Source organism: Canis lupus, chromosome 9, assembly GCF_048164855.1.
Source record: "Canis lupus baileyi chromosome 9, mCanLup2.hap1, whole genome shotgun sequence".
In the NCBI taxonomy this organism is placed as follows: domain Eukaryota; kingdom Metazoa; phylum Chordata; class Mammalia; order Carnivora; family Canidae; genus Canis; species Canis lupus.
In genome coordinates, this window is record NC_132846.1 from 70,672,761 (window position 1) to 70,686,707 (window position 13,947).

General features: G+C 31.3%; 1 long non-coding RNA gene, 10 other non-coding genes and 2 pseudogenes across 25 annotated transcripts in view; all 13 read left to right on the forward strand.

Moving 5' to 3' along the window:
- The window catches only part of LOC140640485 (uncharacterized), a 106,889-nt gene extending 95,453 nt beyond the window's left edge, over window positions 1–11,436 (forward strand). For 7 of the 15 annotated variants that reach the window (XR_012037220.1, XR_012037228.1, XR_012037219.1 and 4 more), the window contains 5 exons: window positions 4,066–4,152; window positions 6,539–6,633; window positions 8,754–8,837; window positions 9,315–9,401; window positions 11,245–11,436. This is a non-coding gene — a long non-coding RNA (uncharacterized lncRNA). The remainder of the gene's footprint in view (window positions 1–4,065; window positions 4,153–6,538; window positions 6,634–8,753; window positions 8,838–9,314; window positions 9,402–11,244) is intronic. The other 8 variants (XR_012037217.1, XR_012037224.1, XR_012037223.1 and 5 more) reach the window with 2 other exon arrangements.
- LOC140640778 (small nucleolar RNA SNORD113/SNORD114 family) lies at window positions 799–873 on the forward strand. The gene has a single exon (XR_012037411.1). It is a non-coding gene; the product is annotated as a small nucleolar RNA SNORD113/SNORD114 family (small nucleolar RNA).
- On the forward strand, window positions 1,829–1,898 carry LOC140640766 (small nucleolar RNA SNORD113/SNORD114 family). Its single transcript, XR_012037400.1, has one exon. It is a non-coding gene; the product is annotated as a small nucleolar RNA SNORD113/SNORD114 family (small nucleolar RNA).
- Window positions 3,504–3,575, forward strand: LOC140640727 (small nucleolar RNA SNORD113/SNORD114 family). The gene has a single exon (XR_012037366.1). It is a non-coding gene; the product is annotated as a small nucleolar RNA SNORD113/SNORD114 family (small nucleolar RNA).
- Window positions 4,475–4,546, forward strand: LOC140640754 (small nucleolar RNA SNORD113/SNORD114 family). Its single transcript, XR_012037390.1, has one exon. It is a non-coding gene; the product is annotated as a small nucleolar RNA SNORD113/SNORD114 family (small nucleolar RNA).
- On the forward strand, window positions 5,022–5,095 carry LOC140640774 (small nucleolar RNA SNORD113/SNORD114 family). Its single transcript, XR_012037407.1, has one exon. It is a non-coding gene; the product is annotated as a small nucleolar RNA SNORD113/SNORD114 family (small nucleolar RNA).
- LOC140640753 (small nucleolar RNA SNORD113/SNORD114 family) lies at window positions 5,991–6,066 on the forward strand (annotated as a pseudogene).
- Window positions 6,968–7,042, forward strand: LOC140640743 (small nucleolar RNA SNORD113/SNORD114 family). Its single transcript, XR_012037380.1, has one exon. It is a non-coding gene; the product is annotated as a small nucleolar RNA SNORD113/SNORD114 family (small nucleolar RNA).
- Window positions 8,937–9,008, forward strand: LOC140640728 (small nucleolar RNA SNORD113/SNORD114 family). The gene has a single exon (XR_012037367.1). It is a non-coding gene; the product is annotated as a small nucleolar RNA SNORD113/SNORD114 family (small nucleolar RNA).
- Window positions 10,667–10,741, forward strand: LOC140640748 (small nucleolar RNA SNORD113/SNORD114 family). Its single transcript, XR_012037385.1, has one exon. It is a non-coding gene; the product is annotated as a small nucleolar RNA SNORD113/SNORD114 family (small nucleolar RNA).
- Window positions 11,437–11,790: 354 nt separating the features above from the next.
- Window positions 11,791–11,860, forward strand: LOC140640772 (small nucleolar RNA SNORD113/SNORD114 family). The gene has a single exon (XR_012037405.1). It is a non-coding gene; the product is annotated as a small nucleolar RNA SNORD113/SNORD114 family (small nucleolar RNA).
- Window positions 11,861–12,753: 893 nt separating this feature from the next.
- Window positions 12,754–12,828, forward strand: LOC140640746 (small nucleolar RNA SNORD113/SNORD114 family). Its single transcript, XR_012037383.1, has one exon. It is a non-coding gene; the product is annotated as a small nucleolar RNA SNORD113/SNORD114 family (small nucleolar RNA).
- An 873-nt stretch (window positions 12,829–13,701) lies between these two features.
- Window positions 13,702–13,763, forward strand: LOC140640767 (small nucleolar RNA SNORD113/SNORD114 family; annotated as a pseudogene).
- The last annotated feature ends 184 nt before the right edge of the window (window positions 13,764–13,947 follow it).

The window sequence follows — 13,947 nt, forward strand, 5'->3', positions numbered from 1 at the left end:
CAAAACAGATGTGGTCTTTCTCTTCATACATTTATATTCTTTGTTAAAATTGGATCATTGAAATATCACTGTGGAAATACGTGATTCGAAAAGCTGATGTAAAAAAATGAGGCAAGAAATACTATTAATATATTTTGAAAACACTGAGTAGTCCAAAGAGAAATAAATGGTACCCAAATGTAACCTCTATGGAGGACCAATTATAGACAATGTTTATGTTCTGGGTCAGTGCAAAGTTCAAAGTAGGTTCTTTTTCTTTTTCTTTTTTTGGTTCTCTTAAGAGAAAAATGAAATAGACTTCAAATAATGATTGTCTAAATGCCCAACTAAATACAAGATGTAAATCAAGGGTAAATGGAAGAATGTCTAATTTTTTATCATCTGCTCTGCTCTGTACTCCTCAGAATGGATGCACTCCAGCTGATTGTAACACTCCAATGTCATGAGCCCTCTGGTTGCATCTATGTTTGAGGAGCATGGAGACCATGTAAGTAATAGTTAAAGTTCTTGTCTCGGCCTGAGTCATTTGTTTAGGGTTATTTACTGTACTATTCAAAAGTATTATTAAAGAATATAAAATATGCCAATGTTATTTATTAGGTTGAGATGAAGCATTTTGTTGGCCAAAGTATAATATTGAGGTCAGCTAATGAAACAGATTAGTCTCTGTGGAAATGATTCTACAAATGGATGGTAGAGATGTTGATGGATCTTATTCTAATTTTTTAAAGATTTCTTTATGAATGAATTAATCAGTAAACAAATGTTTATGAGAATGAAAAGAAAGAGGGCCAGTCACAGATCAGTGAAGATGGCTAGTGGTAAATTAAGCATATACAATGAATACTACATGTCTAGAATTCTAGGGTTCAACACGGTGTTATCTAGTACATTCCCCATGTGTCAAGGGATCTTGTAGACAGGTGTCAAGAATATGCACGATTTTTTTTCTTGGTCTTTGTGTTCACGAATTTTAATGATATTTGTAAGGTGTCAATGGTGGGATAAAGAAGACATGTATAAAGACCAAAGGGAATGCATGGTTGCCCCAGTCAGTAGAACATCCCTCTTGATCTCAGGGTCATGAGCCCCTAACCGTAACTCTAACCCTAGATCTGAGAAGAAAAAGAAGTGGTATATGTTTGCAATGGAATATTACTTGGCCATAAAAACAAATGAAATCTTGCCATTTACGACAACATGGATGGAGCTAGAGTGCATTATGCTAAGTGAAATAAGTCAGGCAAAGAAAGATAAATACCATATGATTTCATTCATATGTGGAATTCAATAAACAAAACAAACAAGCAAAGGGAAAAAGGGACAATGAGGGATACAAACCAAGAAACAGACTCTTAACTGTAGAGAACACACTGATGGTCATCGGTGGGGAGTAGGAGGGGGTGGGATGTGGGAAACAGGTGATGGGGATGAAGGAGGGCACTTGTTGTGATGAGCACCGGGTCATGTATGGAATTGATGAATCACTATATGATACACCAGAAACTAATATTACACTGTATGTTGACTAACTGGAATTTAAATAAAAACTTAAAGAAAGAAAAAAGTACTATATAGAATTGAAGAAGGCCACTGTAACCCATTGATACATATTGAACTGGCTGAAAACATATAATTTTATTTATTAAGGCATAAATGAAATTTAAGATGATTAATGAATCAGATATACTGATGTGAAAATGACTCTAGATACATGTAAGGATATCAGTGGCTTCTTGGGTTTTGTGAATCATAGTTGTAAAATTATAGTTAGTGAATAAATGAATTAGTCAACAATGTAGAAATAAATGAAGAAAAGGTACAATATTGGATCAATGACCACCACTGGTGGTGTATGGGTTGTATATAGTAAACATGTCTGAAACTCTGAGGCCCAGCAGAAAGTTTCCTGCTTAATTACCCCTGTTGGAAATGATTCAACCGTCAGGTGTCAGGAATACAGAAAGATCTTAGTTTTGTCTTTTATGTTAATGTATTTTTGTTTCTATTTTTATAATTGGATCAATGAGATAGTAAATATAAAAATGAATAAATATAAGAAGAATGAAATATTGTCCAGATAAAAGATTACTGGGTTAGGCAAGAAATGCTATTGATTTTATAGACAAATTTTTTTTCCACAGAAAGATGTCAGTGTCAATACAAATCAATACCAAGATCATATTTTTGTATTGATTTCATAGATGTAGTTGTTATTAATGGAATAATGATAGAAGTATTGAACAAATATAAATAAAAATTAAAGAAAAATAGGATGAAACATTCATTGCCTAACTGAACATCTGTGGTGATATAAAAGATATTAATAAAACTGAAAATACTGGTGCTTATTTGAAATAACAGATCAAGATGTATCACCTCTTTGGCTAAAAATCAGATAGGCATTGATTTGTAAGAATCAGTTGTGTTGTTCTGGGTTAGTCTCAAGGTTGAGTTTTACATTTTGTTTGGATAAATATATAATAAAATATGTATTTATATATTATTTTATACTTTATATATTTCATTTTAGTTACATATCTTACATATTCATATTATATTTTATGTATTTATATATTTACATATTGTATTCTATTCATTTACATATTTTATAGATCACATTTATATTATATTTCATGTATTTTGTATTATATTTTAACTATATTTTAAAATATTTAACATTTTATTTATGTATTTTATGTATTTATAAGTTATATATTTTATTATATACTTATATACATTTTATTATATATTTGTGTATCATATATAAAATTTTTATTTATATATAAAAATATATATATAAAGATGAAAAATAAATATCTAAATCCTGGGCCTATGAAATAAAAAGCAAAGATCAATGTCAATTAGATTTTAGTTATTTTTATCACTTGCTCTGCTCTGACCTCCTTAGAATGGACATACTTCATACCCTCATGGGCATGAGCTCTGTGGTTCCCTCTATGTAATTGGAGGATGCAGATTAGTGTGAATAACAGTTAAATTCTTTTCTAGGTTAAGTATTTTTTTTTAATTTTTTACATTTTTATTTATTTATGATAGTCACAGAGAGAGAGAGAGAGAGAGAGAGAGGCAGAGACACAGGCAGAGGGAGAAGCAGGCTCCATGCACCGGGAGCCCGATGTGGGATTTGATCCCGGGTCTCCAGGATCGCGCCCTGGGCCGAAGGCAGGCGCCAAACCGCTGCGCCACCCAGGGATCCCTAGGTTAAGTATTTTTTTTAAAGTACAAAATGTACTTGAAGAAGGCAATGTATCTCAGTGATAAATCTGGGATATATGAAAATTATATTAATTAATTCAAGTGTGGAAAACAGGATAATTAATGAAAGAGACACATTGATGTGGGTATAATCTATGTACAGATTAGGAATGCAATAACTCTTCTTGGGTTTTGCTGAATCATAGTGTTTAGAAATTATCAGTAGTGGATTAATAATTTAATCATTAAACAAAGAAATGAATGAAGGAAAAGAGGGAGGATGCTGGATCGATGATGACCACTGGTGGCATATGAGTTGTATACGATGAATACGTGTCTGGAACTCTGAGGTCCAATGGAAGAAATCTAGTCCATTCCCATTGTTTGAAGGGGTTCTCTAGACACATGTCAGGAATATAAAATGATATTATCTTTGATGTTAAAGTTCACGTGTTTTCATGCTATTAGTATAATTGGATAAATAGGAGAATCTATAAATAAATATATAAATTTATATGAATGAGTAAAGCATTGTTCAATTATAAAAATATATGATTATGTAAGAAATACTGTTAACATCCTGTGAAGACTCTGGGTTTCCATTTGAAGAAGATGGTACAGGACTGTTGCCTGGATGGCTAAGGAGGCTATTGATGGTGTAAGGCATAAACAATGTTCAGATTCTGGGTCAGTGGTAAAATCAAAGTTGTTTTTCCTTAAGAGAAAAACAATATTTATACCAAATTAGTGATTACCTAAGTGCTTAACTAAATGAAAAGTGAAAAGCAACAATTATTGGAGAGATGTCTCACTTTTTTATCATCTGCTCTGCCCTGCATTCCTCAGAACAGACACACTGGACTTGCTTTAAGGATTCTTCCCTGATCATGAGCTCCAGGGCTATAGTTCTGTTGGAGGAGTCTGGAGACCAATGTGAGTAATAATCGGTGTTCTTATCTTCATTCTGGTATTTTGCTTAAGGATATTCGCTGTACTTGTATAAAGTGTGAATATAATCAAAGAATGTGAACTCTATCCTAGTAACAATTACAGGCTTAATATGAGGTATTGTTTTCATTAATAAATGAGAAACTGAGGATAGTTAATGACATAGATATTCTGAGAATCATTCTAGTTACTACTAGGGAGCTCAAGGACTTGTTTTATTTTTTATAATACAGTTTCAGAATTATAATTAATAAATTAATAAATCAATAAACAGTATAGAGAAGAATGAAGAGAGAGTGGTCTTCTTTGGATCAATGATAACTCTTGGCATAGGATTCACGTATGATGAATGATATATGTCTGGACCTCTGAGGTCCAACACAAAAGAAACTTGAGTTCTTGAGTTTTTTTTTATTATCATCTTCTCTGATCTGTACACCTCAGAATGGACCCACTTGAGCTGATAAAAGCATCTTTCAAGATGATGTGCTCTCCAGTTGCGTCTATGTTATTAGGAATGCTGAAGAGACCAGTGTGAGTGTCAGTATTTGAGCTTAGGTAGTTTGTTTAAGGGCATTCATTAGATTATTCCAAATATTAAATACAATAAAAGAAGGCAAAATATGCCAGTATTAAATATCAGATTGATATGAAACATTAATTTGATGATTTATATCCATAAATGCAAACCTTGAAGTCAGATTTTGAAACAGAGTTAGTCTCTGGAAAAGATTGTAGAGAGAGATATTAAGGATATTAAGGGATCTTACATTTGTTTATTTTTAATTTCGTGAATTAATTTTGTTAAACCATAAGCAAATGTTAATGAGAATGAAAAGAAAGAGGTCTAATCATGAGTCAGTGGTGATGAATGATGGTGGGTGAGTCATGGACAATGAATACCATGTGTCTGGATACCAAGGTCCAACATAATATCTAGTATATTCTGTTTATTTAATCCTATAGACAGGTGTTAGAAATATACCCCATGTCAGTATTGGGTTTATAGATTACAATTTATTATTGTTAATAGACTAATTATAGGACCATTAAAGAAATACAAATAATAAATAAAGAAGGAAAGGACAAAGTGCTTTTTAACTCTGAACATTTGTGATCAGGTATGAGATAGTATTAGCACAATTGAAAACACTGAAACTCATTAAGGAATAAAGGGATCAAGAATATAATCTAAAAAAAAAGAAAAAAAGACAAAGAATGGAGTGTCATTTGTTTGACTAAGAATCCTATTAACACAGATAATTAAGAGTCCATTTTTTTTTTGTTGTTGTGGGTCTGTTTCAAGTTTTCTGCTCTTCATTTTATTAAGATAAATAGTATATATGATTTATAAATTACTAAATGAATAGGTAAAAAATGAGGAAATCAAGGATCAATGGGAATAGGAATTTTTTTTTTTTTTTGGAATAGGAATTTAACCATTTTTTTAAATCATCAGCTATCCTTCTCAGAATGGACACACTTGAGCTAGTTCAAGCCATATGACCTGGTGGCATAGAAATCAGCATAAGAGTCAAAGTTCTTGTCTGGGTTTCAGTGATTTTTTTTCAGGATATTCAGTGTAGTTTTTAAAAGTGGCATATTTAATAAAGTTGGTCACCTGTAGCCAAGTGGCAAATATTGAAATGATACGAAACATAAAAACAGGATATTTAAAGAAAGAGATATATTAATATGAAAATGATTCGATAAGCAGAATAGGGATTTCATGGCTGCTTTTTTTGATAATTGGGCTTCAAAATAATTAGTGAATTAATAAATTAGTCAATAGCACTCTAGAAATGAAGAAAACAGTTATAATATGGATTGGTGATGGCCACTAGTGACGTAGGAGTTGTATACGATGAATATATGGAACTCTGAAACTCTGAAGTCCAACATGGATAGATTGTTGTCCACCACCCCCATTTCAAGTGATCCTCTAGACACGTGCCAGGAATATATACAGGGATCTTCTTTTGGCCTTTACATTCATGCATTTCTATTATTATTATAACTAGTTGAATAAAATAATAAACAAATACAGAGAAAGATGAAGGTGGTGAAACTTTGTCCATTATTAAAATATGGAATTAGGCAAGAAATATTATTACTGTATATAAAAAATAAATGCTTATTATGAAAGATACATATGCATCTATTCTTTGACTAAAGTGATATAATTTCTAAATAATAGTTAATATTCATGTTTTCTGTCAAGGACAAGATATTGTTCATTCACTTAAGAAAAATAAAATAAACATTATCCAAGTTGATACCTACCTGAGTGACTGAATGAAAGATGGAATACAGTGATGAATGAACATAAGGTCATAGTTTCTTTATATCTGCTCTAACTTGTATTCCTTAGAATGGTCATTCTTGGCTGATTTAAGCAGTCCACCATGTCCTGGGATCAGTGGTTGCATCTATGTGTAAAGAGCATGGAGCCCAACGTGAGTAATGGTAAAAATTCTTTTCTTGGTTTTGTGGTTTTTCAAAAAGGTTTTCACCACATTATTAAAAAGCGTGAAATAGGATCAGTAATCGCCAAACATGCTAAAAAGAAAGATGATGTTAATATGAAGCATTATTGTAATTAATCTTTGTAGGAAATTTTGAAGGCATTAATGAAAGATATATATTGTCTGTGAAAAGAAATTCCATAGGCAGATATCAGAGATATTCAGGGGTCTTGTTTCAAATTTTTGTGACTGTAGGTATTTATTTTATTATTATTAGTGAATTGATGAATTAGTAAAAACATGTGGACATGATTGAAGATAATGAGGGACATACCTGGATAAATGATGACAAGTAGTGGCATATGAGTCTTGGATGATGAACACTACAGATCTGGAACTCTGGGGTCCAACACAAAATAAATCTAGTCCTTTATCCTCATTTGAAGTGATCCTATAGAGGGATGTCAGGCATTTGTGAGGGTCATGTTCTTGGCCTTTGTGTACATGAATGTTTAAAAGTATTATTATTATAAAATCAGTGGTAGAAATATAGAGAACAAACTGGTGGTTGCTAGAAGGGGAGGGGGAGGAGAGGATAGGCAAAATGGGTGAAGGGGAGTGGGAGATACAGGTTTCCAGATACAGGCTTCCTGTGTTATTGTATGGTGACAGGTGGTAGCTACACTTGTGGTGAGCATAGCATAATGTATAGAGTGTTGTTAAGTCACTCTGTTGTACACCTGAATCTAAAGTAACATTGTAAAAAAATAAAAAAATAAAAAAAATAAAGTAACATTGTGTGTCAACCGTACTTCAAAAAAAAAAATCAATGGCAATATAAATAAAATGAAATGGATAAATCTTAAAAGAATAAGACACTATTTATTGTTAAAATATATAATAATAAATATGATATAATTGGAATGGAAAAAATGATCAAGTGTATATGTTTTGAGTGAGAATGATAGTGATAAGTAATACTTATTGTTTGAGTCCGTCAAAACCTTGACATTTAATTTATTAAGGGAAAAATAAATATTACCATAAATTAATAAATGCCCAGGTGATTATGCAAATGAATGATGAAAACTATGAATCAGTGGAAAGTGTCAACATTTTAGTCGCCTTTTCTGCTTAGTACTCTTTAGAAGAGATGCTGGAACCAGTTTTAGCTTTTGTCTCATCAAAATTGTCATGGTGCCTCTGTAGAGAGAGACCAAAGTGAGTAATGGTCAAAGTTGTTGTCTTGGATTGGGTCATTTGTTTGAAAGTATTTATGGTATTATTAAAAATTATTAAATTAATTTAAAAGTTTACCATGACCTAATGATAAATATGATATAAAACATTATGTTGATTAATTTATAATGTGCAGGATCGAGGTCTCTTAATGAAAAAGATATAGTCTAAGTGAGAAATTATTCTGTAAACCATAGTTATGGATATTCAGTATTTGTTCTTGGGTTTTTATGAAGCATGTATTGTTACTAATGAATTCATAATTTAATCAATACTGATGAAGAAACAAAGAAAAACAGCCATGATGCGATGATGATGACTGGAAACATAGGAATCAAGGATAAAAAAATATGTGTCTGAAACTCTGAGGTCCCATATGGGACATGATCACTGTATTTCCTCCATTGAAATTGTTTCCCTGAAGAGATGTCAGGAATATACAAAATCATATTCTTATATTGATTTCATAGATTAGTTATTATTAATGGAATAATGATAGAAATATTTAAATAAATATAAGTTAATATATTAAGAAGAAGAAGGTGAAGCATGGTCCAATTATGAATGTATGTAGTGAAGCAAAAGATATAATTTTTATATTATATTTATATATTATCTGATACCCTTTAAGGAATCAGTGAATCAAGAGGCTAAGGTTCATATAGGCACATGATGAGGAAGAGTGAATTTTATTTTTCTGGGTCAATCTTTAGATTGAGTTTTTCCTTTTGCTAAGATAAAAATTACGTATTAAGAAAAAGTAATAAATACCTAATTAATGAAATTCAGAAAGGTTTCTTTCTTCTTTCTTTCTTTCTTTCTTTCTTTCTTTCTTTCTTTCTTTCTTTTCTTTTTTCCATCTATTCTATCTGTATTCCTCAGAATGATGCACTTGAGCTGATTTAACATCTTCCATGGTCAAGAGCTCAATGGTTGGTTCTATATAATAGGAGGACAGAAATTAATGTGAGTAACAGTTGAGTTTATTTTCTTGGTTTCAGTGTGTTGTATTTTAAGATTATTTGTTAAAAAGTGCAAAATACATTTAAATAAGAGGAACAGTACTGGATCAATGATGACCACTGGTGGCGTATGAATCGTATGTGATGAATACGTGTCTGGAACTCTGAGGTCCAACATGCAAGAAATCTAGTTCATTCCCTCTGTTTGAATTGACTCTTTTAACTGTACATCAGGAATGTACAAAAAGAAATAATATTATAACTTGGAATGGACAGTAAACAGACCGCTGGATCTCTGATGAAAGGATGGTAATAGAACAGTATAAGTAACAGTCAGTTACTGCTGTCAGTTTCAAGTTTTACATTTGATGTATTAAGAAAAGTATATTAACATAAAAAGTATATAAATGGATGGTATAATGTATGGATCAATGGATCGGTGTCTTAATTTTTTATCATTTGCTCTGCTCCTTACTCTCAGAATGGACATACTTGAGCCTATTTAAGGATTCATTTACAGTCATGATCTTTATGTTTGCATCTACCTGTTAAGAGCATAGAAATCAATGTGAGTAATAGTCACAATTCTTTCTTGGTTTGAATGGTTCAAAGAAGGCTAGCCATGCCAATGTTCAATATCAGATTGATAGGAGGCATTAAAGTAAGTAATCCATAAAGAAACAAATACTAAGTTCAGTTAATGAAAAGGATTTAGCCTGTTTATATTATGGGGATATTGTGGATTAATGCTAGGGATAGTGAAAGATCTTATTTTTTTGGTGTGATTTGTGTGTATTTCTTCATTAATTAATTAGAAATACACACATCATCAATAAGGAAATATAGATACGAGTGGTCAGAAAGACAGCCAATCTTGGACCATGATGATGACATAAGTCATAGATGATGCATAATATTTGTGCGGAACTCTGAGGGCCAGTGCAAAAGGAATCTAGTCTGTTCCCCATATTTTAAGTCATACCATAGACAGATCTCAGGATTATACAGTGATCTTTTTCTTGGTCTTTGTGTTCATGAATTATAAAAAATGTAATTATGAAAGAATCAATGACAGAATAAATTAGCAAATGTATAAATGAATAAAGATGAAGAGGGTGAATTATTGTTCATTATTAAAATACATAGTCAGGAAAATGAATATTAATATCTACTGGAATGGATAATAAGTTGACCAAGTCTGTTAAATGTTTGAGTAAGGGTGACATGGACAGTGATAGGTCGTGGTCAGTATAACCCTGAGGTCAGTTGAAAGTTTGATGTTTATTGTATTGAGAGAAAGATAAATAAATTTTACTATAAAGTAATTAATACCCAGATGACAATATACATGAAGTATAGAAATTATAGATCAGTAGAAAGAATGTCTCAATCTTTTTATCATCTTTTCTGCTTGATACTCTTCAGAAACAACAAGCAGGACTTAAGCCTTTTTCTGCCATCAAAATTGTTACATTATCTCTGTTCTCAGAAAGACACCTCAGTAGAGTAATAGTCAAAGTTCTTGTCTTGGCTTTGGTCACTTATGTAAGGCATTCGCTGTATTATTTTAAAGTATTAAGTCTAATTTAAAAAGATATATATGGCCCACCTATTAATGTGATATGAAATATTGATTAATAATGTGCAATTTTGATGTCACTTAATGAGAAAGATACAGTGTTTTGAGAAAGATTTGTATTCATAGATTTTAGGGATGGGATATTCAGGGATATTGTTCTTGTGTTATCATGAATCATGTATATTTTGTTATTATCAATAAATTAATGATTTGATACAAATTTAGAAATGAATGAAGAAAAATGGGACTTCACATGGCCCGTTGATGATGACTAGTGGCTTATGAGTCAGGGACAGTGAATAAAATGTATCTAGAATTCTGAAGTCCAACACAAAACATAATTAATCGACTTATCTCTTATTTTGGAAATGATCCTATTAACAGAAGTCAGAAATGCACAAATGTCATGGTCTTATTTTAGATTAATAGATTTTGGTTTACTATTTATGGCTCATTGACAGAACAATTAAACAAATAAAAATATGTAGATCAAAAAGAAGAAGGGTAAGCATTATTCAACTATGAATTTATGTGTTAAGGCAGAAAATATTAATAAAAATTGAAAACACCTATACCTATTAAAACATAAAAAGAACAAGAATTTTACCTTTTTAGCTTAGGATCTTATAGACAGTAATATGTAAAAGTCCGTTTGGTTGTACAAGATCAGTTCCAAATCTGAGTTTCTCCTTTTGTTAAGAGAAAAAATATATATACATTATGAAAAATTATAAATACTTTAGTAATTGAGTAAATAAAATGTAGAAAACAAGAATCATAGTGTATATGGTCTCAATTTTAAAAGTCACTTGCTTTGTTTTGTACTTCTTAGAAATCAAGATGATTTGAGCACCTTCTGTAGTCTATGTTGCATCTCTTTGTTAGGAGGCTAAAGATCATGTGAGTAACAGTCAAAGTTTTTATCTCATTTGGGTGGCTTGTGTAAGGGTATTTAATGCATTATTAAAATTGAAGTATAGTCAAAGATGGCCAACTGTGATAACAATGGGATTTATATGAAGTATTATTTTTAATGCATATATGAAATTCTGAGGAGAATATATGAAACCGATACGTTGATGTTAGAATGATTTTATATACAGATTAGGGATATACAGCATCCTGTTGAATTTTTCCATTGGGTGAAGTAATAGCATTTAAAATTCTTATTATTAAAAAATAAAAAAATAAAACTCTTATTAATGAAATAATCAATAAACACGAACTAGGGGTGGTAGAAGGGGAGGAGGGCGGGGGGTGGGAGTGAATGGGTGACGGGCACTGGGGGTTATTCTGTATGTTAGTAAATTGAACACCAATAAAAAATTAAAAAAAAAAAACAAGGAATAGATGATGGAAATATGGACCAATCCTGCACAAGTGATGATGACAGATGGCATATGAGCCATATGCAATGAATAGTATGTGTCTGGAACTTTGAGACCTAAAACAACAGAAATCTAGCCTATTCCTCTTATTTGAAATGATCTTGTAGACAAATTTCAGAAATACAGAATGAATTTCTATTTGTTCCTTGTTTGTATATAATTTCATTCTGTAGTTCTAATGGGATCAATGGAAGAATCAATAAACAAAAACATAAAGAATAGAGTTCCACATTGTACAATTATAAAAATATGTGATGAGACAAAAACACTTTAACATAAATTGAGAACACTGAAATTTAAAGAGAAATTAGTGGTACATGACTGTTTCCTTTTTGGCTAATGGTGATATAGATAGTATAAGTTACAGAGAAAATGTTTGTTTTGGGTCAGTCTCAAGTCAAAGTTGGTCATTTATTTATCAAATATACTCCAAATAATGGTTGCCAAAATGACTAAACAAATGAAGGTAAAAAGCAGGGTACAAAGGAGACAATTTCTTAATTGTGTTATCATCTGCTATGATGTGATGCTCTGTACTCCTTAGAATGGACACTCTTGACCTGATTTAAGGACTCTTCCAAGGTCATGAACTCTATGGTTTCATCTTTGTGTGTTAGGAGCATGGAAAACAATGTGAGTAATAGTCAAAGTTTTTGATTTAGTTTGAGTGGCTTTAAAAAAATTATTCACTGAATTATTAAAAAGTACTGAATATAATCAAAGAAGGCTATCCATAGTGATGTTTCATATCAGATTGATATGGAGCATTACGTTGTTTAATCCATAAATGAAACATGGAGTTCAGTTAAATGAAAGAGATTTAATCTCTATGAGAATGATTCTAGAGGTGATTATGGAATCTTCAAGGACTTTATTCTTGTGTTTTTGTGATTTACATGGATTTCCTCATTAATTACTAAACAAATGTAGATGAGAATGAAGATGGGCAATCATGGTCCAGTGATGATAACTGGTGGTTTTTGAATCATATACAATGAATACCTCATGTCTAGAACTTTGAGGTCCCACACAAAAAGACTCTAATCCATTCACCATATTTTTTTCATTTGCCATATTTTAAGACTTGTAGATAGATTTCAGCATTCTACAGTGATCTTTTCCTTGGTCTTTGTGTTCATGAATTTTAAAAATATGATTATAAAAGAATCAATGGCAAGAATAAATTTGCAAATGTATAAATGAATAAAGATGAAGAGGGTGAAGCATTGTTCATTACTAAAATATATAGTTAGGGAGATGAATATTAATATTCACTGGAATGGATAATAAATAGACCAAGTATATTACACCTTTGAGTAAGGGTGACATGGATGGTGATAGGTAGTAGTATCACCCTGAGTCAGTCAGTCGCGAGTTTGATGTTTATTGCATTGAGAGAAAAATAAATATTACCATACATTAATAAACACTTAAATGATTATGTAAATTAAAGATGAAAACTGTGGGTCAACGGGGAGAATGTCTCATTTTTTTAAATCATTGTGTCTTCAGAGTGGATGCACTGAGCTGATTTTAGCTTTTGCCTTAATTAAGATTATGTTGTCTCTGTGTCAGGAAAGAGACAAGGTGAGTTATAGTCAAAGATCTTAGCTTGGTTTTAATAATTTGTTTAAGAGTATTCTCAGCATTGTTAAAAAGTATTAAACATAATAAAGTTATCCATGGCACAAAAGTAGATATAATAGGAAACATTGTGTTGATTAATAAAATAGGAAAAATATAGTATATATGGGAAAGGATTCCATAGAACAGCATTAATGATATTCAGGCATCTTGTGCTCATGTTTTTCTTGAATAAGTGTGTCTTTTATTAATATCTATGAATTAATGCTTTAATTGAGGGTAAATGTAAAACACATAAAAAAAGTGAGGATCTAGCATGGACCAATGATGATTGGTGGTGTATGAGTTATGGATGATGAGCAATACATATGAGGTTCAACACAATACGTAGTCTATTTCCTGTTTGAAATGATCCCTTAGACACATGTCAGGAGTATACAGATATCATGTTATTATTTTAGATTCACAGATTTAGATTCACTATTACTAATGAATCAGGGATAGAGCCACCAAACAAATATAAATAGATAAAGAAGAGGAAGCATTTTTCAATTATAAGCCTA